The 23,935-nt window shown below is 44.2% G+C and overlaps 1 long non-coding RNA gene across 1 annotated transcript; it reads left to right on the top strand.

The window, feature by feature from the left end:
* The first annotated feature begins 9,323 nt into the window (after window positions 1-9,323).
* On the top strand, window positions 9,324-18,382 carry LOC311623701. The gene is made up of 4 exons (XR_014795186.1): window positions 9,324-9,467; window positions 13,632-13,758; window positions 14,172-14,244; window positions 15,066-18,382. It is a non-coding gene; the product is annotated as an uncharacterized lncRNA (long non-coding RNA).
* Window positions 18,383-23,935: the final 5,553 nt, after the last annotated feature.

Here is a 23,935-nt window from a genome sequence, read left to right as displayed (position 1 = left end):
ATTACTAGGAATATTACATGCTGGCCCTGGCCAGTGTGGCTAAGTTGATTGGACATTGTCCTGCCCACAGAAAGGTTGCCAGTTTGAGTCCTTGTCAGGACACATACCCAAATGTCTGGGTAACTTGTTGCTGGTTCCATCCCTGGTCGGGGTGGGTGTGGGCGGCAACCAATTGATGGTTTTCTCCCATGTTGATGTCCTCCTCTTACTCCTCACCTCTCTCTCTCTCTCTCTCTCTCTCTCTCTCTCTCTCTCTCTCTCTCTCTCCCTCCCTCTTTCATCAATAAAAATATTCCAGGCCAAATCCTTCTGGCCTGCAAAGTTGCTATTAAGAATCCAGCTGACACTTTTATGGGGTTTCTCTTGTATATAACCAGATGGCTTTCTCTTACTGCCTCTAAGATTGTCTTTGTCTTGATCTGAGGCAATTTAATTATGATGTGTCTTAAAATAGGCCTTTGGTTCATCTTGTTTGGGACTGTCTGTACTTCCTGGACTTGTATCTATTTTCTTTTGCCAGATTATGGAAGTTTTGAGTAATTATTATTTTAAAAAGTGTTCCAATTCTTTGCTTCCTTTCTTCTCTTCTGCTATCCCTATGATACAAATATTGTTATGCCTGATGTCATCGCAGAGCTCCCTTAAACTATTTTCACTTTTCAAATGTTGACTTGAGAGAGAGAAAGACAACATTGATTTATTATTTCACTCATCTATGCATTCATTGATTGCCTCTTGCATGTGTCATGACTGGGACTCTTCACCTTCAACCTTGGAATAGCAGGACAACTCTCTAACCAGCTGAGCTATTTGACGATGGCTGAATGTACATTTTTCATTCAATAAAGGAATGCTTTTCCTGTTTTATAAAAATATTTTATTGCCCTAGCTGGATTGGCTCAGTGGACAGAGCCTCAGCCTCCAGACTGAAGGGTCCTGGGTTCAATTCCGTTCAAGAGCACATGCATGGGTTGTGGACAAAAGAGGCCACATGCTAACCTGACAAGCTCAGAGGAGGCCTGCATGGCAGTCTTGCAAACTCAGATACCTAAAATAACCACAAAGGATAGTCTGAAATTAAACTTTAACTAAATGCAGTTATGGTGGGTAGTTATATTCTAGGCTGGTATCTTCACTGACAAGGTCAACCTTTATCTTAACTGAGCTTATCTGTCTTTTTGCATCTATAAGAACACTAGGGGCCAGGTGCACGAAATTCATGCACTGGGGGGGGGGGGTCCCTCAGCCCAGACTTCCCCCTCTCACATACTGGGAGCCCTCAAGGGATGTACTACTGATGGCAAAGGCCCACTCCTCATGGTCCTCCCTTTGCGGGAGACGACCAGGTTGATCAGGGGAAGGCACCAGCCCCATCACCCTGCTGCTGCAGCCACTGCTAGTCACTGCAGCCATCAAGGTATTTTCATCAACACGGATTCCAGTTCCTTCATCATGAAAAAATGACAACTTTATTTAAGCATTTTCAAGATAAGTCTTTCGTAGGATATAATCTATCTATCTATCTATCTTTCTTTCTTTCTCTCTTTCTTTCTTTCTTCCTTTCTTTTCCTCACCTCAGGATATGTTTCCATGGATTTTTAGAGAATGTGGAAGAGAAAGGGAAAGACAGAAACATCAAAGTGAGAGGAACACTTTGGTTGCCTCCTGCATTAAGCCCTGATCTGGGTCACGGCTAGGGAGGAGCCTGCAATCTAGCTACATGCCCTTGCTCAGAATTGAACCCAGACCCTGCAGTCAGCAGGCTGAAGCATTATCCACTGAGCCAAACCAGCTAGGGCAGGATATGACATTTCTTCTTTTTTTTAAAAAATATATTTTTTATTGATTTTTTACAGAGAGGAAGGGAGAGAGATAGAGAGCTAGAAACGTCGATGAGAGAGAAACATCGACCAGCTGCCTCTTGCACACCCCCTACTGGGGATGTGCCCGCAACCAATGTACATGCCCCTGACCGGAATCGAACCTGGGACCTTTTAGTCCGCAGACCGACGCTCTACCACTGAGCCAAACCGGCTAGGGCAGGATATGACATTTCTTAGCCCTCCAGCAGTGGACCTTCTTTTTTTTCTCCAGGAGTGTAGTGGAAAACCCTAGATCACCTTTTTGGATTCTTATTACCCAAGTTACTAAGAATATTACCGGTGGCGTACAGGGGGCTTAGCCAGTGAGTGGTCAGAAAAGTTGTTTCCTCTGTAGTCACACCAATCACAGGCTCGGCCCCTGCCCAGGCCTAAAGCCTCAGGGCCTGGGAGGGGCCCCCCAAATCCCTCTGATCACTGGCTCCACCCCCATCTCCCTCCAATTGCAGGCTCAGCCCCTACCCAGGAGCCCCCTGGCTCAGGCCCTTCCCAGGCTGCTCAGGGCCCACATAGGGCCTACCTTGGAGTGACCTGGGTGCTGAGAAAGTTCCCAGGACCCAGGCCTCTGGGCACCTATGTTTATAAAGTAACTGCCATTTTTCTTGGGTTAATTTGCATACTCACTCTGATTGGCTGTGGGCATTGCAGAGGTGTGGTCAATTTACATGTTTATCTATTAGGTAAGATACTTTTGAAATATCTGGGTAACTTGTGAAATATCAAAATAACTTGTGATATTTCAAAATACTTTTGAAATATCTGGGCACCAGGACAGATACCACAAATTCCTTCAATATGATGTTAATTGTTCCTGCACCTAAGTATGTGTCTATCATTTTACTTCTTATCCAATCCCACAGGTTTCCCCACTTTGCTTCCTCCAGCCTCTCTAGTCTATCACCAATGGATTTCCTGTAACCCACCTACCTCCCTTTCCTTTGATTGCAATGTATAAATACAGATGTAACCTTCTATTCTCAGGAGCATTATCTCAATTCATTGAGGTTCTCCTTCCCAGCATATGTCGACAGTTTGGCTCAAATAAACTCACAAAAGTTCTTTACAGGTTTCAATGTTTTTTTTCATTATCAGGTAGTGGTCTCAATCCCTAGTGGGGGGCATGCAGGAGGCAGCTGATCAAAGATTCTCATCATTGATGTCTTCTATCTCTCTCCCTCTCCCTTCATCTCTGAAATCAATGAAAATATATTAAATAGGATATCATATTAACTTTTACTAAACCATAATGCTAACTGCAGAGAGGATATATAAAATATTCCATTCTAATATGTTTTTCAGATAAACATTGTTGTTCCCCTTATTTAATTATACATTATGAATCATTATTATCCTGAACATACAAGCTTTGATATCTTTCTCTTCAACCAAATTTTATTTTTATCATTTTTCTAGATGATTTTTTAATATCGTATATGAGTGTTTATCCCAATACTAGAGGCCTGGTGCATGACACTCATGCATTGGGGGGAGGAGTCCCTCAGCCTGGCCTGTGCCATCTCACAGTCTGGGATCCCTTAGGGGATGGCCTCCTGCAGGCTTAAGTCTGCTCCCTTTACTCTGTTAATCTGATGTGTTATATTAGTTGATTTTGAGATGTAACCGTTGCCCACATATCTACCTGGTCATGCTGCATACTTCTTTTCAGATGTTGCTTGATTAGGTCCAACTATTGGTTAAGGTATTTTCTTTTTTATAATCTACTAGAGGCCCAGGGCACAAAACTAGTGCATGGTTGGGATTCCTAGCCCAGGTGGGCAATCAGGACTAATCAGGGTCTGGCAGATCAGGGCCTGAAGGCCCTGGTGGGGTCGGAAAGGAGGTGACAGTGGCCAGGCCGGGTGCAAAGGAACAGACACTGAACACTGGCGCTACCCTCGGCATCCCGCCACCCCATGGTTCCCTGCCTCCTCCTCCTCCTTCTCTCAGTGCCATACCACCACCACCAGGCGCCTGCTGGCAGGGGGAGGGATGGAGAGAGGGAACAGGGGAGGTTTTGATCCCCAGTTTTGACCGTGCAGGAGGTAGCCAATCAATGATTCTCTATCATCACTGATGTTTCTATCTCTATTTCCTACTCCGAAATCAATCAAATACATATTTTTATTTATTTTATTTATTTTTTAAAATATATTTTATCGATTTATTTACAGAGAGGAAAAGAGAGAGAGATACAGAGCTAGAAACATCGATGAGAGAGAGTCATCATCCATCAGCTGCCTCTTGCACACCCCCTACTGGGGATATGCCTGCAACCAAGGTACATGCCCTTGACCGGAATCAAACCTGGGAACCTTCAGTCCGCAGGCCGACGCCTCGGCAAATATACATATTTTTAAATGCAAGATTTTTAGAGAAAGAAAGGTAGGGTAAGGGAGCTATTGACAGGGGTGCATTTGAGATCTGCTCACATTTCAGGTAGGATAACATAAGCTGGTCCGCAGGGGGTGACAGGTGAGGAGTGGCAGTGGGTGGAACAGGGCATGGGCTGAGGAAGGGCCTGTAATGACTGGGAATGTCTGTGACAGTGACCCTGAGCCTGTGTTGGCGCCATCGCTGGGATCATTCATCCCCAAGAGGTTTTGGTTCCAGAGGGGAGGAGAAACACGGAGATCAGCGGGCCTTTCTTAGCCTAGAAGGCGATGCAGGCGGCAGGACTGGCTGCCCTGCTTCCCTACAGATGTAAACACACAGGGTCACTGCACATGGACATGCGTCATAAGGCCAAATCAATGCCCAGCTAGCGCTGGTGGCTGTGTCCTGCCACTGTGCTGCGGTGCTGTTGGCTGGAAGGGGGTTGGGGCTGAAGCCATGCCACCAAGCAAACGTAGTAAGCGCAGGGGCGGGCAGGAAGCCAGAAGCTGGAAGCCCAAGCTGAGACAGCGCTGCATCTGCCATGGAGCTGGACTGGAAGAAGCTGTCGGTGAGACCGGCTTTGGAGTCCGAGAGGCTTTGCTTTCTGCACATCACTGGTGAGGCCCTAGGGGCCCGCAGCGGCCAGCTGGGCTGGGTCCGGCCTGGGGAGGTCTTTCCCGCCTGTAGCTGTTCTTTCCAGGCCGTTTTTATTCCCTCCCTCTCCCCCCCATTTTTTTTATTTTTTATTGGAAAGCAAGCTCTGGGCTTGCGGTACCTGATATCCCTGAGCGATAGCATGCACCGCCAGGTCTCACTGCGCCCTCCTCCCCATCCTGCACGGAGCATCTGGCTCCTGGTGGTCAGTGCACAACATAGTGACTGGTCCGACAGTCGTTATGGTCATTTTGCCCTTATGGTCGCTGGACTTGATTATATAGGACAGGATATTCACAGAAGAAATACGTCTACAGTTTTTTTGTGGAGATGAACCTGAGCTGCCTACTGACCGCGTATGTGAGACAAATCAGTCAGCTCCCCAAGTCTCAGGTGCCTCTCTAACCAAAGGTGCTCAGATTAGGAGTCTGTGAAGATGGAAAGTACTGAGCCAATTCTCCCGTGGTGCTGAGCGCCTTGCACTTAGTAAGCCTCTATCAGTGCATTTATTGTAAGTATTCATTTTTATATATTGGTTGTGGGTGTACGGCTCAGTGGTTAGAGGTGGGGAAGCAAGGACTCAGTTGGATTCTCCGAAAGGTCGGGGGGCCTCTGAGGGGACCTTGCCGAAGGTGGGGGCCCCTACCTGGACTTTTCCAAACAAGTCCAATTTCCCGGGCAGTTTTGCCAGAATCTCTATGTTTAGTCATTTAGACCGATCCTTGTAGAAGCATATGCTTTCTCAAGGATGCTCACCTTGCTGATTGTATCTAGAGTAGGGGTGTCGAACTCAATCAGAGAAGGGGCCAAAATCTAAAATCCAGCCTAAATCGCGGGCCGAATGATTTACTGAACAGTCATAAACTGACAATGTCATAAACTGACAGCGGAGTGCAATGATGACAGCGTGGTGCGGGCCACATTGCAAGGCCTGGCGGGCTGGATTTGGCCCGCAGGCCTTGTGTTTGACACATGTGATCTAGAGGTTAATTTTAGTTCAAGCTGTTATGACAATAAAGGCCAAAGGAGGCAGGCGAACGGAGCTACTTGGTGGCCAAAGCTAAGAAGTGCCTTAGTTCTCTCTCTCACAGAAACGTTGTTAGAGCAATCATTCATCAGTCGCTCAGGGGCTGCTGGTCAGCCCTGGCAGTTAGACAGTCATATACTATACAAATGTTTGCGTCGTAAAATGTCTTGATTATTAGTATTAGCATTCCTGTTGCTATTCTCATTGTCATTGTCGTCATTATCTTATAAACACTAAAATAGTTGTTCAGACAGTGTGGCTCAGTGGTTGAACATCAACTCCTGCACCAGAGATTGCTGGTTTGATTCCTGGTCAAGGCACATGCCCAGGTTATAGACACAGTCCCCAGTGAAGGAGGCAGCCTACCTATGTTTCTTTCTCATTGATGTTTATATCTCTCCCTCCCTCTACTTTCTTTTCTGAAATAAATAAAACAGGTATATACTAGTATATATACATATAGACATATAGACATATAATTTTAAAAATAAATCGAAATGGGTCAGTAAAATAATTATGAAGTAATGCTTTTAATATAATTCTGTGATGACTGTTTTGATTTCATGTATGGGTGGTTATTTTCCCTACTCTGAAATCTTCAAAATACAAAATACGCTGTGATTAGGATGTATTGCCTTCTTAACTAGATAGAAAAATGTAATTGATTCTTCCACTACTGCTTCAAACACCATGTCTGTATTTCAGGCAGACCACAAGGAAAAATATTTTTTAATATATTTTATTGATTTTTTTACAGAGAGGAAAGGAGAGGAATAGAAAGTTAGAAACATTGATGAGAGAGAGACATCGATCAGCTGCCTTCTGCACACCTCCTACTGGGGATGTGCCCGCAACCGAGGTACATGCCCTTGACCGGAATCGAACTTGGGACCTTTCAGTCCCCAGGCCAACATTCTATCCACCGAGCCAAACCGGTTTTGGCAAGGAAAAATATTTTTAAGTACAAACAAATATCTGTTCTTCTGCCATTTACAGTATTTCATGCTTTCTACCACAAAAAGGATCCATTTGCTTCCTTATTTTCACTCACATATAAGAGATGCTGGAGTGCAACTTGGGAGTTCACCAGTGAGCACTGAGACTGCCCCAACACATGAAGGAAAAGGAAAGACCGAAGAAAGAGACAGACCAATCCAGATTAAGTGGCCATTCTCATAAGCAGAGGATCTCGCATACCAGGGAGGTCTTGGGTGGCCATGAGAGCAGTAGACCTCCACACTGCCCCCCCCAGAATCTTCAAAGTTTACCTAAAAGCCTTCACTGGGTCAGCCGGTCAGATGGGGTCAGCAACATTGTCTTCTCAAACCTCCGTCCTTGGAACGGCCTCTAGTCCTCCATCAGTGGAAAGAACATATATCCCAAGGACAGGGGTGGGAGGAAGGAATGTGATTGCCCAGTTGTAGCTCATTGGTTGACCAGCTGTGGCATCTTCTCAGTGACCCTCCCACAGAGCAGCTGCTTGAACCGTGTGTGACTCTTTCCATGAGGGCCATACGCCAAGGCTACGGGGAAAATCTATCCATACAAGGAACTCCTTGTGGCTTCTCAGTGGAGCTCTTTGATGAAAAGACCATCTTGTAGGGTGAGTCTTGAGACCTGATGGTTTCCATGGTGCAGGTGGATGCAGCAACACTAAGTCTGTCCTGGCCCTTGTGTTTGCCGTGATGGAGACTACAGGAACCACCTGCTCTTACCCCTAATGTATCACCAGTGGATTCCATGTAACCCGCTGGGATCTTCTCTTCTGATTGTGATATATAAAACTAGAGGACCAATGCATGAAATTCCTGCAAGAGTAGACCTTCCTTCCCCCGGCTGCCTGTACTGGCTTCCCTCTGGAACCTGGGTCCTGGTCTTCCGCCTGGCTGCCTGCAGGACCCAGGATCCCGGCTTCCCTCTGGCTGTGGACAGGCACCCAGGATCTGGGCTTCCCTCATAGCCCTGGCTTCATCCAGAAGGGTGTCTGGTCTAATTAGCATATTACACTTTTATTATTATAGATAAGGTACAAAACTCCATTCCCAGGAACAATATCTCAATCCATTGATATTTTGCTTCCTGACAATAAACTCACAAAAATTATCTTGAGGTTTGAATGATTCTTACGTTGACAGATGGAACCCAGTTTTCTGATGAATCTCATTATTGCTGGGTTAAACAGTGTAATTGTGATAGGCAATAGGAATGGCACCAGGTATCTGACTGGGCTCAGACCAAAGGTGGGTTCAGCAGCCTGGGTACGTGGTGAGTTCTTTTCTGGCTAGAAAAGAACTCAGAGCAAGATCCAAATGGTAAGAGAACGTTTACTGGGTAAATTACAGAGGTGTGAGAGGTAATTTTTAGAAGAAGTGGGCTTAGGAAAGGAGTTAAGGAGGTAACAGAAGGGGTCTTTGGAGCTTGTGAGTACAAGCTAATGGTAACCTGCCTGGGGGAGGAGCAGATGGAAGGAAAGGGAAAGGTACAGGTGTGTTCCAGGGAGGGAGAGCGCACTGGGTCCTCCTTCCTGAAGGTTTTAGGGTGGAGATTTCAGGGGAGGTCCCAGGGGAAGAGCTGAATGGAATATTCTGCAGCTTTCCAGATGTGTCCATTCAGGGATGTGGCCTCCACTGATGGATGGGCCGGCACCAGGGCGGGGGCATTGTTCAGTGCAGCTGCTCCTGATGTCAGCCCTGGCGTTTTGTTGCTTATCTGGCCTGGAGCTGGAGGAGGAAAAGTCTCCCTGGGGACAAGGTCCCACCCTACAATTGACTGCCCATTGCTGGACACCTGGGCTCTCCACCCTGGTGACCTCCGTACCTGGCCCATCTCCCTGCTCTGCGTGGGTCTGTGCAACTGCCCACAACATAACCACAAGTAAGGGTGGCTCATGACCTCAGAGGACCGTGACTGAATCACCAGTGGGAACACATTTTTCATGTGAAAATTATTTTCTAAAGGTAACCATTCTAAATACACAGAAGTCACTTTTCCCGCTGGACATGATGGCTTGTTTCTGGTTCCAATGCTTTACCTGGGGATCTGGCTGCAGTTCTGGAAGGATCCCACCCTAAGGCATCCCTGGTCCCTGAGCCTGTGCACCTTTTTGGCAAATGCACACGTCAGACTCCAGCTGTCAACAAAGATCACAATGGAGCCAGATTCATCAGGTGCCTTTTCAGGGTGTGTGTTTGCAAGGAAGGACCTCTGTTCCCTGGGGACTCTCAGCCCTGCCTCTCAGGGCAAACGTCCTGGACAGGAGCTGTGGCTGCTTTGGGCTCAGGCCTGTGCACCTCGGGCGCTAGGGGGCGCTGTCTGCGAAGTGTCTGTCATCGGAGCTGGGCGCCAGGTGGGCGGAGCAGCTGTGGGGCCGGTGGGGGCGGGTAGATGGGCTATTCGGGGAGCGGGTGGGTGGTGCTCTTCTCTGCTTCCACACGGAAGTTCCCCGGGGTCGAACGTCCCTCTCATTTCCGTCTTTCTCCTGTGATCTGTCCGGGCGGTGGGGCCGCAGGGGACTCGGGCCGGGAACGGACATGGTGAGTGGCGGCCGGGCGCGGAGGCGGCAGGAGGGCGGGGAGCCCCGGGGACCGTCTGGCCGCGGGCAGGTCCGGGCTGCGGACCCCAGGCGCCCGGGCTCCGCGGAGGCTGCAGGCCCCTCGGGCTCGCAGGGGGCCCCGCCGGGACCCGGGTCCAGGGCGTCCCCGCGGCGGGGCCTGGGGCTGCGGAGCGAGTCCGGGCGGCTCCGCGCCCACAGCCCGGGCTCCGCAGTGGGTGCGGGGCCGCGTGGAGGGTCCGTGGGGACAGGGGGCTCGGCCTCCGCGGTCCGTGCCCGGGGGGAGCTGTGGTCTGTGGCCTGTCCCTCCTTTCCCCCCAGAGGGACCGTGTTCTCCTGTGTGTGGAGCAGGCTCTCCAGTCCCCCGTCCCCCAGGCCCTGCTCTGCAGCCAATGCCTGCATTCCCAGCCTCTCCCCGGACCCTGAACCCCATCTTCCCTCCTCAGAGTCACAGCATCTTTATCAGCGGTTTGTGTTGTGGTGCTTTTCAAACGGTTAAAAACAAGATTCCGCTGATTAAGTGGAAGGTCTAACGGGCTTAATTCCCATTCACGAATCAGGCCGCACTCCATCTGGTAAATAGTACCTGAGGGCTGTTCAAATGGAAGGCGTGGGCAGAAAGGAGGTGGCTTTGAGAGGTTATTAGCAAAAGAAAAGAGGGGATTGCTTCAGTCAGGTCAGGGTTCCTTAGGGGGAGGAACACTGGAGGCTTTTAGAGGGATTAGTGTTGAACTGCAAGTTGCAGAGTGACTGGGTTAGGATTTTACTCTCGGCAATGTTTCTAGCTCTCTCTCCCTTCCTCTCTGTAAAAAATCAATAAAGTATATGTTAAAAAAGAAAATAAAAAAATAGGTTTATTTGAGATACGCTTATTTGAGATGTGCAGTTACTCAGGTAAGATAATGTGCAAGACAAAATATTAACTTTTAAAACGTTCTATTTTCTGTTAACGATTCCTAATTTATATCAACCCTTTGTATTCAGCGTGTCTCTATAGAAATAAGCATACGTTTCTATGGAAATGGAAGCTTTTGTGTTTTTTTTTTGGGGGGGGGGGCGGGTTTTGTGGTCCACATAAACTTAAACCTTGTTTATTTGGCCCGTGTGTGTCTTTGAGTTTGACATGCTTGTTCTAGAACAGTGGTTGGCAAACTCAGTAGTCAACAGAGCCAATTATCAACAGTACAACCATTGAAATTTCTTTAGAGAGCCAAATTTTGTAAACTTAAACTATATAGGTAGTTGCATTGTTATAAACTTTATTAGGGTCCTCCTAAGCTGGCCTTTGCCAAAAACTCAAGGGGCCAAAGAGCAGCGTGTGGCTCTTGAGCCGCAGTTTGACAGTCACTGTTCTAGAGCACGGGTCCCCAACCTTTCCGACCTCACGGACCACCAGTGTTCCTTGGAAGGCCGTTGGCGACTGCTGTTCCAGAGACCTTAAAAATGGTTACATCAGCCGAAACCGGTTTGGCTCAGTGGATAGAGCATCGGCCTGTGGACTGAAAGGTCCCAGGTTCGATTCCGGTCAAGGGCATGTACCTTGGTTGCGGGCACATCCCCAGTAGGGGGTGTTCAAGAACCAGCTGATCAATGATTCTCTCTCTTGACATTTCTAACTCTCTATCCCTCTCTCTTCCTCTCTGTAAAAACTCAATAAAATATATTTCAAAAAAAATGGTTACATCATTGAATTTTTATTGTAGTTGATGTGAAAATTATGAGAACAGTATGTAAATTTCTGAAAATTGAATACATTTTAGGAGTAAAACTGTTATTATTTAAAGAAATGAAATTCTAGCCGAGACCGGTTTGGCTCAATGGATAGAGCGTCGGCTTGGGGACTGAAGGGACCCGGGTTCGATTCTGGTCAAGGGTATGTACCTTGGTTGCGGGCATATCCCCAGTAGGGGGTGTGCAAGAGGCAGCTGATCGATGACTCTCTCTCATCGATGTTTCTAGCTCTCTATATCTCTCCCTTCCTCTCTGTACAAAATCAATAAAATATATTTAAAAAAAGAAAAAAGAAAAAAAGAAATGAAATTCTAGAATGGTTGAAAAACAGAGCATGTAAATATCTGCATTTATTTGCGCTACACCCGTGAAATAGAAAAAAATGTGCCTGAAGACTCACGGCCCTCCAGCACTGTTCCTCCTGTTACCCCTAAATACAGTTTTGATTATTATAATACTTAACAAATATCCCAACATAGACTAAGTCTGGCCACATTCCTGGGTGCTCCACACCACTGTGGTGGGCAGGGCCTCAGGAAGTCCTCAGGGTGCGGCCAGCAGAGTATCAGATGCAAACAGAATTTGTCCATGTGAGGGAGGACTCTGTATAGGTGGTGCAAGGGAAGGAAAAATGGCCCCATACCTAGAGCCACACAGCTCAGTCTGTGCCAGATTCTCCAGGAACCTGACCTCTGCACGACAGGACCACTAAGTGTGAGGCAGGTGGGGTTCGGGGTCTCCATTGAGGAGAATGGGCCCGTCAGGGTTGGGGAAGGTGGGTGGAATGGCATTCAGCCTTGAGCACCCAATTCAGTCAGTCCTGGGTTCTGCCCTCATCAGCATGGTGCAGCCACCAGGAGGGCGTGCGGCTGGGAGTGCAGAGGCGGGACTAGGGCATCTCTCTTGAGGGGGAGGCACCAGACAGGTTCACGGGAAACTTTGGGGAATGACCCCTTCCCTGGAGGCACACAGCTCAGTCACTGACGCCTTAGAGTCTGCCCACACTCAGGCCAGGCAGCTGACTCCTCAGCAGAGCACAAGCTCCGAGGGTTTTTCTTACCTTGTAATTAGCACTCGGACTGTTCATTTAAAAAAAAAAAAAAAAAAAAAAAAAAAAATATATATATATATATATATATATATATATATATATATATATATATATATGCTTCAGAGAGGAAGGGAGGAGGAGAGAGAAATATTTATGATGAAAGGGAATAATCCAGCCAAAATCGATCTGGCTCAATAAAATCAATAAAAATTTTTTTTTTTTTAAAAAGAGAGAGAGAATAATCTGAATGATCCAGTTTCGGCGGTTTATGTAAAATTTTTGAATATTTGTTCTAGTTATGTGAGTTTCATCATGGGTATCTTGATAGGAATTGCATTGAAGCTATAGATTGCTTTGGGTACTATGGACATTTTAATTATATTAATTTTTTTCTCCATAAACACCATATATTGCCAATTACAGTTTACATTCCAATTATAGTTTACATTTTATTTTATATTAGTTTCAGGTAAAACTAATTCCAACATGAAAATATTAAGATATGAATAAAGGCCCTTGTACATGCCAAGTCTTAAATTGTTCCTTAAGTTCCACGCCCCCATTAGAGTCACAATTCTGCCAGAAAGACTTCTTTTGAATGTGATCTTACAATTTCAATATACGTGTCTATGTGTCTTATAAATCAGTATGAAGTAACCCTCAGGCTCATGAGTAGAGGACTTTTGTCGAGGGCTAAGTTGCCCTGACTTGCTCATGCCTGATTTCTGATTGTAACGTCCTATCTCCATGAGAGTGGCAAAATAAGATCTGAGTTACTAACAAATAATATAAAAGCAAATGATCGTTCATTCTCCTCCATAAGAATATTTATATTCATTCAGGTGTACTTCTAATAATCTGGTGTACTTCAGGACAATATCGCCAAGTACATTTTGTTCTCATTTGAATTTCTACACATGGCCTGGCCTCTTCTGTTTGGTGATGAGAATAGAAAAGTAAGCTACTAGGCCCTTGTTCACAGACTTTATGCAGATAAGACAGTATGTTTCATGGATAGCTGCATCAAATGTTGGTTATAATGGAGATTTTCTCACAGGAATGGATGGGCTTAAAATTCTAGTATTTAAATGTATTACTATAGAAGTTGTTCAAGGTGCTCTTTTCCCTGGCATTAGAGAGCAATGAAGACTTGAAGTGATCCCAGTAAATCCTATCAAGAAGTTCCATGTGTTCTTGAGGAAATGAGTGAAGCAAATTAATAATAATCTTACTATAATCAAGTCATAGACTGAGTGTTGGGGACCATGTGTCCTATGTGAACTTCTTATGAGTTATTAACCCACTCAGGTCCCCAGTGCTGTCTATCTCACCCATTCTCCCATATGCATATGTGGGATGTTTTAGGATTCAGTGGCCTTTGAGGATGTTAATGTGGAGTTCACCACGGAGGAGTGGGCTTCCCTGGATTTGACCCAGAAGAAATTCTACACAGACGTGATGTTGGAAACGTTCTGGAACCTGGCATCTGTGGGTAGGTATCATAAATTACTTTTTAAAATAAATACTTTTTGATTTTAGAGAGGAAAGAGAGGGAGAGAATGAGAGAAAAATCAATGATGAGAGAATCACTGATTGGGTATCTTCTGTGAGTCTCACACTGGGGATCTAGCCTGCATACCAGTGCTATTGGATATTGATCTGTGTCCTCCCAGTTCATACCAGTTCATAGGTTGATGGTCAACCATAGGGCAACTTTGGCCTACAACAACTTGTTACTTAGTCAGTTAGAAAACTAGTGTTGCTTGCTCATGAATACTGTTTGAAGAAATGGAATATGGGAATGGAGTATATTGATAATTAAACTAGTAATGATCACCGCTTATTGTGTCCCTAAAATCTAGCCATTTTTTAATATTCTTTAATAGTATATGATGCTTTTTCTAGCATGTATTTTAGAAGAACAATGTGATGACCATGACAAGGAACATCAGTATGAAAATCATGGGAGGAATCTTAGGTGAGTCACATTGACATGACAAAGCATTAAGAGCATCATTGTGTGTTTTCTTAAATATGTTCTTATATTTTTTATTTATTTACTTAATATTTAAAATTTTTATTTCATAGAGGTAGAAAGAGGGAGAAAGAGAAAGAAACATCAGTGATGAGAATTATTGATGGCTGTCTCGTGCATGTCCCACATTCAGAATCCTATCCAGAACCTGGCAATGTGCCCTGACCAGAAATTGAACTATGATGACCACCTGGTTTAGAGATCAGTGCTCAACCACTGAGCCTCGCTGGTGGTGCAAAAATATGTTTTTGATTTTAGTATGTGGAAGTGAGAGGGAGAGATAGAAATATCAATAGGCTGCCTCTTTTATGCCCTGTACTGGGTTAAATAAGTCTGCAGTCTGCCCATGTTCACTTTTAGAGAATTGAACTGGTAAGCCCCTGGTGGGTGAGTCTATCCACTGAGCCTTATGGGCCCAATCCACAAAAGAATCTTAAAAACAGGTAATCCAATTGTATCAGTCCAATTTTAAATGTATTGATTTTTTAGAATATTCTCATCAAAATATTATTTCTTACATATGACCTATATGTTCAGTGTATAAAAAATAATTTTACTTGGAACCAATATACAGAAGTACCATTAATGAACATAAGTGTTATCATAAGATCTATGATAGAGCTTACATCAGGAGTTTCAAGATTTCCACTTTCAAAAAATGGAATGTTCAGAAACTTTACTCTTTGAAAATAGTAAAAATGTAATTGTGATCCTATTAATATTAAATCGTTAACAGAGTATTAATATTCTTCTGATTTTTACAGCAGTCATATGGTAGAGAGAATCTGGACAAGGAAGGATAGTAGTCAATGCAGAGAAAACTTCTGCCAGATTCCAAATCATAATGAAAAGAAGGAAATTCCTGAAATAAAACAACCTAAATGCAGGTTGTGTAGGCAACTCTTCATACGTTACTTATCCTTGAATAATCACCTGAACTCTCACATTAGATGCAAACTGTGCCTGTTTCAGGAATATGAAGAAAAACCTTATAAGTATAAGGAACCTGAGAAAGCTTTAAAGCCTCACCGACATACTCAGAGCCATGAAGGCAGCCCCAATGGGAAAACTTTCCACTATTCAACTGCCCTTAGAAATCATGAAAGGACGCATATTCCTGGGAAACCCTATGAGAGTGAGCAATGTGGGAAATGCTTTAGACGTCTCATTAACTTTAAACATCACAAAAATACTCATAGTGGAGAGAAACCACATCAAAGTGAACAACGTGGCAAAGCTTTCAGTTCTCCCAAGTACTCCGGAGAAAATGAAAGAACACACACTGGAGAAAAGCCTTATGAATGTAAGAAATCTGGTAAAGCTTTCAGTTCCACTTCTCTTAGAAATCATGAAAGAACACATACAGGCAAGAAACCTTATGAATGTAAGCAATGTGGGAAAGTCTTCAGTTTGCTCAGTTCTCTTAGAAGTCATAAAAGAAGTCATGAAGAAAAGAAGCCTCATGAATGTAAGGAATGTGGCAAAACTTTCCTTTATCCCTCTTACCTTAGAGTTCATGAAAGAATGCATACTGGGGAAAAACCCTATAAATGTAAGCAATGTGGGAAAGCTTTCACATTTATCAGTTCTCTTAGAAATCATGGAAAAACACATACTGCAGAGAAACCCATTCAGTGTAAACAATGTGGGAAAGCTTTCACATATATCAGTTCTCTTAGAAATCATGAAAGAACACATACTTCAGAGAAACCCATTCAATGTAACCAATGTGGGAAAGCCTTCCATTCTAGCAGCTCTCTTGTTCAACATCAAAGAAGTCATGCCGGAAAAATGCCTTATGAATGTAAGGAATGTGGTAAAACTTTCCTTTATCCCTCTTTTCTTAGAATGCATGAAAGAATCCATACTGGCGAAAAACCCTATGAATGTAAGCAATGTAGGCTAGCTTTCACACATCCCAGTTCTCTTAAAAAACATGAAAGGACACATATTGCAGAGAAACCCATTCATTGTAAACAATGTGGAAAAGCTTTCATAGATTCCACTTTTCTTAAAAATCATGAAAGGATCCATACTGGGGAGAAACCTTATGAATGTAAACAATGTGGGAAAGCTTTCCATTATAGCAGCTCTCTTGTGAATCATAAAAAGAATCATCACAACAAGAAGCCTCATGAATGCAAGGAATGTGGTAAAACTTTTCCTTATCCCTCTTTCCTTAGAAATCATGAAAGAATGCATACTGGGGAAAAACCCTTTGAATGTAAACAATGTGGGAAAGCTTTCATACATTCCAATTTTCTTAGAAATCATGAAAGGATCCATACTGGAGAGAAACCCTATGAATGTAAACAATGTGGGAAAGCCTTCCATTCTAGCAGCTCTCTTAAAAAACATAAAAAAATTCATGACAGAAAGAAGCCTCATGAATGTAAGGAATGTGGTAAAACATTCTGTCGGCCCTATCGCCTCAGAGAGCATGAAAGAATTCATACTCTGGTAAAACGCTATGAATGTAAGCATTGTGGTAAAGGTTTCTATTATCAATCTTCTCTTCAATATCATGAAAGAACCCATACTGGGGAAAAACCCTATGAATGTACGGTGTGTGGTAAAGTGTTCTCTGCTTCAGCTTCCCTTAAATATCACAAAGGAATGCATACTGGGGAAAAACCTTATCAATGTACGGAATGTGGGAAAGTCTTTGCTTTCCCCAGCTCTCTTGGAAATCATAAAAAAACTCATGCCAGATAGAAGCCTCATGAATGTGGTAAAACACTTTATGATCAATATCACCTTGACTTCATGAAAGTACTCTTACTGGCACAAAACATTATGAATATAATCATTGTGATAAAGATTTATCTATCTTTCCTGCAACATCATGAAAGGACTCAAAATAAGGAAAAACCTTATAAATATAACCAACATAGGGAAGTCTTCAGTTTCCACAGCTCTCTTGGTTATCACAAAAGAATTCATGATGGAAAGAAGCCTCATGAATGTAAGGAATGTGGTAGAACATTCCATCATCTCTATTCCCTTAGAAGTTATCAAAGAACTCATTCTGGGTAAAAACCCCGTGAATGTAAGCTATGTGGTAAATTTTGGTCTTCATTTTTCCTTCAATATTATGAAAGTGCATACAGGGGAAAAAACCCTATCAATGTAAATGAGGTGGGAAAGCCTTCCATTATAGCAGCTCTCTTGGAAAACAGAAGAAATCATGACGGAAAGAAGCCTCAGGAATGTAAGCAACGTGATAAAACCTTTCCTTATCCCTCTTTACTTAGCAGGCATGGAAAAAATTCATATTGTATCAAAACCCTAAGAATGTAAGCATAATGGTAAAGGTATAGCTTTTGCAGTTCCCCTCCAATATCATGAAGGAACACACCCTGGAAAAAAAAAGCCCCATGTATGTCAGCAGTGTGGTAAGGCTTTTAGTCTCTGTGCATCTTCTTAGGAATTATGAAAAAATGTGTACTGGGGAGAAATCATATGAATGTAAGAAATTTAGGAAAACTTTTCATATATTCCGCTTCCCTTAGAAATCATGAAAGAATACATACTGGGGAGAAACCATACAAATGTAAGAAATGTGAGAAAGCCTTTTTTTCTGCCAAATGTCTTAGAGAACATAACCCATGGAAAGATGCCTCATGAATGTAAGGAATGTGGTAAAACTTTCCTTCATTCCTCTTTGCTAAGAAATCACGAAAAATTTCATACTTGGGAAAAACCCTATGAATGTAACCATAGTGGTAAAATTTCTTCTAGTCCAAGATCCTTCACCATCATGAAAGAACTCATAGTGAGAGAAAATCCTATGAATGTAAGGAATTTGCTAAAACTTTCGCTTAAGTTCCCTCTTATATCATAGAAGAACTCATAATAAGGAAAAACCCTATGAATGTAAGCCATGGGGGAAAGTGTTTATTCATCCTAGTTCCCTTCAAAAATCACAAAAACACTAATAACACTAATAGTGGAGATAAATCAAAATGAATGAAAGAACTCTCACTGAAAATAAGCCCTACTGTGTAGAGCATAGAAAAGCCTTTGGCCACTGTACTATATATAATTTAATAAATCTTTATTGTTCAGATTATTACAGTTGTTACTCTCCCCCCCTCCCCCCCCCCCCCATAGCTTCCCTCCACCTGGTTCCCATCCCATCCTCTTCCCTTACCTCCCCCTCACTGTCCTCATCCATTGGTGTACAACTTTTGTCCAGTGTCTTTCCACACCCTTTTCCCCCTGAGAATTGTCAGTCCACTCCCTTTCTATGCCCCTGATTCTATTATATTCACCAGTTTATTCTGTTCATCAGATTTTTAATTCACTTGATTTTTAGATTCACTTGTTGATAGATATGTGTTTGTTGTTCATAATGTTTATGTTTATCTTTTCTTCTTCCCCTTAGAGAATACTTTTCAGCATTTCATATAATACTGGTTTGGTGTTGATGAACTCCTTTAGCTTTTTCTTATCTATGAAGCTCTAAAGAGCTGACCTTCAGTTCTGAATGTCAGCTTGGCTGGGTAGAGTACTCTTGGTTGTAGATTCTTGCTTTGAGTATTTCTTGCCACTTCTGTCTAGCCTGCATAGTTTCTGTTGGGAAATCAGCTTATAATCATATGGATGTTCCCTTGTAGGTAATTAACTGTTTTTCTCTTGCTGCTTTTAATATTCTTTCTGTCTTTTGCTCTTGGCATTTTAATTATGATGTGTCTTTGTTTGGTTCTCTTTGGATTCCTTTTGTTTGGGGTTCTGTGCACTTCCTGGATTTGTAAGTCTGTTTCTTTCACCAGGTGGGGAAAGTTTTCAGTCATTATTTTTTCAAATAGGTTTTCAGTATTTGCTCTCTCTTCTGGCATCTACATAATTCTGATGTTGGTATGGTTGACATTGTCCCAGAGGCTTCTTACACTATCTTCAACTTTTTGGATTCTGTTTTTCTTTTAGCTTTAACAGTTGAGTGATTTTTGCTTCTTTGTATTTCAAATCTTTGCATTCCTCTAGTTTGCTTTTGGGTGTCTGTATAATATTTTTTATTTCAGTCAGTGTATGTTTAATTTTTAGTTGATCCTTTCCCATAATCTCTAGGGTCTCTCTCATATTTTTGAGGGTCTGGCTAAATTTATTGGCCTTGTCTAGGAAATTCTTGAAAAACCTTATAACTGTGGTTTTGAACTCTCCAGTCATTTGTTTTCCTCCATTTCTTTTCTTTGTGATCTGTTTCTTTGTCTCTGCATTTTTGCTGCTTCCCTGAGTTGGTAGGATAGCTTTATGTGTTAGGTGTCCTATATGGGCCAGTGGCTCGGCCTCCCCAGTTACTTGAGGTGGACACTCTTGGCGAACCCCTTTGTGGACTGTGTGTACAGCCTTGTTGCAGTTAAGTCTTGATTGTTGGTATCAGTGGGAGGAGTTGCCCTCCAGGCCAATTGGCTCTGAGGATCAGCTATGTTTATGCTGAGAGACAGCCTTATTCAACTCAACTTGGAAAAGCCTCTGTGCTCAGCTTGGATGGGGCAGAGTTTTAGGGTGGAGCCTACAGCCTTGGCTTCTTGTCAGTCCCACCCTATGAGGTTCCTGGGTCTCAGTGTCCCTCTCTGAGAGAAAGGTGCCCTCAAGTTTCACCCGCGGCCAGACAGGACAATCCCGTGGCACAGTCAACAGTGCATCCTCTGCATGTATTCACGTGCGGGCCCCTCGAGTCTGCCTTTCACTACTCCCCTGAGTTTCCGCCTTACAGCTCAGACTCCCTCCGTATGAGCCTGGGTCCCCATGGTCTGGCCCGGAACTGGGGTTCAGTGCAGTCAGAGCTGGGGCTCAGCGCAATCTGGAGCTTTTGTCTCCTTTCCGCTAGGACAATCCAACGGCACAGTCAACAGTCCATCCTCTGCGTGCATTCACATGCGTGCCTCTGGATATCTGCCTTTCACTGCTTTCCTGAGTTTCCACCTTACAGCCCAGATTCCCCGCGTATGAGCCTGGGTCCCCAGGGTCTCACCCAGAGCTGGGGTTTACTGCAGTCAGAACTGGGGTTTGGCACAGTCCAGAGCTTTTATCTCCTTCTTGCTAGAGAATGCCAGCCAGGCTCTCAGCCCACCCCTCCTCCCCACTCAACTCCAGCTCCATCCTCTCCACACGTGCGCGCCTGTGTCTCTGTACCTCAGGCTCTTACAGATCCTCTGATTTTCCTTGTGGTTTTCTCTTTCTAGTTGTAGAATTTCCAGTCAGCTTTCCTGTGGTTCTGGATGATGTCTGTTTTGTCTTTTAGTTGTAATTTTGAAATTGTCGTTCGAAGCTGCAGTTTAGGTGTTTACCTATTCTGCCATCTTGGTTTCTCCCATCCTAGCTCTTTTTAATCCTCACCTGAGGATAGTTTTCCATTGGGAGAGTGGAAGTCAGAGGGAAAGACAGAGCGATATTGATGTGAGAGAAATCAAATGGTTTTGCCAAAGCATTTAAGCACACACAGTGGAAAAATACTCTATGTAAGGAATGTGGTTAAGTTTTCAGTTTCTCCCAAGTCTCATAGAAAGCATGGAAGTACACCTTCTGCGGGAAAACCTTATGAATGTAAGCAATGTGGGAAAACCTTCTGATGTGTTACGCATCTTAGAAGATGTGTTGAAAGGAAGCCTCATGAGTAGGCCTGGCCCACAGCGTGGGGTTGCAGAAGGATGCACCAGGATGGGATAGGATCCCTGACACAAAGGTTTTCAGCCTTATTTTACGGGTTCCTCACCAGAGTGGGCTGCTGTGTTGGATTGAGTTCCAGGAAGGTGCTGAGCCCACATACAGTGTGCTTCTGCTCTGGGAACTGAGCATTGCTCCTGTCCTCATAGTCCAGGTTCCGTGTGTGGCCTGCGGGCCCAGCTTCTGGACTCTGCTATACCCCACTGGCATGTGCAAGGCAAATCTCCCCTCCTTACAGGTCCCCTCTCTTGGCTCTGAAGGGCTGTGGGACCTGGAGTGTTTGCAACAGGCAGGCCAGGTGCTAGCATCCCACAGGCAGACCTGTGGCCCTCATCACCAGGAAACCGACTTTGTAGAAAAACAATGGGATGTTTTGAATTTAGGCAGGCGTGGTAGGAATGAAAAGGTTTTGAGTCTCCTTTCATAGATGGATCCAAAGCAGATTACTAGAATATAGTGCCCTATTTTACAATGTACGTAGTGATAGCATAATTGCAGAAAATCTTTTCTTAAGTATATTGAAACATTTTTAGGGGAAACAGTTCACCTAGAGTCAACTGAGTCATCCTACTAGCACCAAATAAGATGACCTATGAAAAAATACAAAGTTGAGAGACATTAAAGCACTAATTTGGATTAATAAGTTAATAGAAATAATAGTACTATGATCTTAGCACTGAATGAGGTCCATCAGGCAAGACATAATGAAACACAGTTCCAGTTTTACAAGAGTTTGATGGTAAATTGTTACCATTGTTAAATTAATCTCAAGTAAATAATAACCAAGCAATTTTTAATAAGATTGAAAATTCCTCTTTTTTTTTTTTTAACCTGGAAGTAGATTTGAGACTCATATTTAAAGACAGTTTGGCCCTGGCTAGTTTGGCTCAGTGGATAGAGCATTGGACTGTGGATTGAAGCATCCCTGGTTCAATTCCAGTCAAGGGGATATGCCTGGATTGCTGGCTCAATTCACGGTAGGGGGTGACAAAGAGGCAGCCAATCCTTGATATTCTCTCTCTCTCTTTTTTTTTTAATAACTATGTAAATGGTTTTTTTTACCCTAAGTTTTTTTTTTTTCTTCTAGGAGTTTTATGGTTTCAAGTCTTACATTTAAGCGTTTAATACATTTGAGTTAATTTAAAATATATATATATTTTATTGATTTTTTTACAGAGAGGAAGAGAGAGGAATAGAGAGTTAGAAACGTCGATGAGAGAGAATCATCAATCAGCCGCCTCTTGCACACCCCCTCTGGGGATGTACCCACAACCAAGGTACATGCCCCTGACCGGAATCGAACCCGGGACCTTTCAGTCCTCAGGCTGATGCTCTATCCATTGAGCCAAACCGGTTTTGGCTGTCCCCTTCTTCAGGGGCTCAATGTGACTGCTGAGCCTTTGCCTGTGCTGACAGGCAGCCTCCTCCAGGGGCCTCACCTGGTGGCCCTAGTGATCAGGGGGCTGAGTGCACAGGGGACAGAACAGCGGTAGGTCCTCCTCTCAGAAGAGGGCCATGACCTTGTGCTTGTCTCACAAGTACCTCCCTCCCTGCCTCTTTTTGCCCCTGGTGGTCTGGAGGAGCTTAGTGAAATCCATCATCCTTCCTGCTGGGTGTTGCTCCTCACATTCATCTCTTCGCATGGGTGACGGCACACAGGGCAAGGGAACCTGTCCTGTAGACCAGCCCAGGACTGCTGGATGCAGGAGGGACAGGCGTTGTGCCCACCTTCTATGGTGACACGGCCTCTCAGGTCGACAGACACATGGGATAGTTGATCTGTGCCAGGAGTCCTGCCAGAGCTGATTGAACCGCCAGTGGGCCCAGAATGAAGGAGTGGGCTGAGGTGGGTTTCTTTGGGAAGCTGGGGGCTCTGCAGTGAGAAGTGGATAACCCAGAAATCTCAGTCCTCACTGTGATCTTGGTTTATGAGTTCTGTGAGTCCCCTGACCTTTTATTTATTTAAATATATTTTATTGATTTTTCACAGAGGAAGAGAGAGGGATAGAATTTGAAATATCGATGAGAGAGAATCATTGATCAGCTGCCTCTTGCACACTCCCACTGGGGATGTGCCCGCAACCAAGGTACATGCCCTTCACCGGAATCGAACCTGGGACCTTTTGGTCCCCAGGCTGACGCTCTATCCACTGAGCCAAACCAGTTTTGGCACTATGTCCCTTTTTTATATGGTTTATAAAGGTTGTAGTTCTTTGTGCTTTGATATCCCCTCTGATTTGTCACTATAGCAACTCAAGAGCTCAAACCACAGGTGAGGTACCTGAGGTTCTCTTGTCTCTTATTGTCTTCCTATTCCCTCTGAAGGAGTGGCTCCCTTCCCTTTATTTTGTAAATGTAGACCTGCAGCTCTCTGCTCCTTTCTTCTGTGGAAATGTGTGCCTTCTGGCAGCTCCCTTATTCTCTGAATATGTGCTCTTTTCAGCCCTGTGCTTTCCCTATAGACTGCTTAATTTTTTAAATTTCCTAAATCTGCCTACTTTGCCCCCCAAAGCTCCTCTCACCATTTGGGATGTGGCTTATTTTGAGTTGAAGGAAATCAAAATGCAATAGACTTAGGAAAAGCTCTTAACTCTTCCTGCACTGCTCCCCCACCCCCCAAAATTTTAACATTCCCCACTTGTTAGATAATCAGCAGTTATAAAGGAAATTTATATTAGAAAAGGGACCTTTGTACTTGGAAGAGAACTACTGTCAGAGACTAGAGGCCTGGTGCACAATGCACCAGTGGCTCCCTCTGGGTGGCTGCGGTGATCGGCACCCATGCTCTCACCCCCAACTTGCACCCATGGCCCCACCTAACTCCATCATTGCTTGGTAGCTGGGTGCCAGCCTCATCCTCCGCTGTCACCGCTCCATCTACAGGGTGATTGGGTGCCCCCTGGCACCTGCTTTGGCATGGCACTGCCCACTCACCTGCTCCACCATGGTTTTACTCTCTTCAGGC

This window comes from Pipistrellus hanaki, assembly GCF_964339955.1.
Source record: "Pipistrellus hanaki genome assembly, chromosome: 5".
In the NCBI taxonomy this organism is placed as follows: Eukaryota; Metazoa; Chordata; class Mammalia; order Chiroptera; family Vespertilionidae; genus Pipistrellus; species Pipistrellus hanaki.
This window is presented reverse-complemented; position numbering and strand designations above follow the sequence as displayed.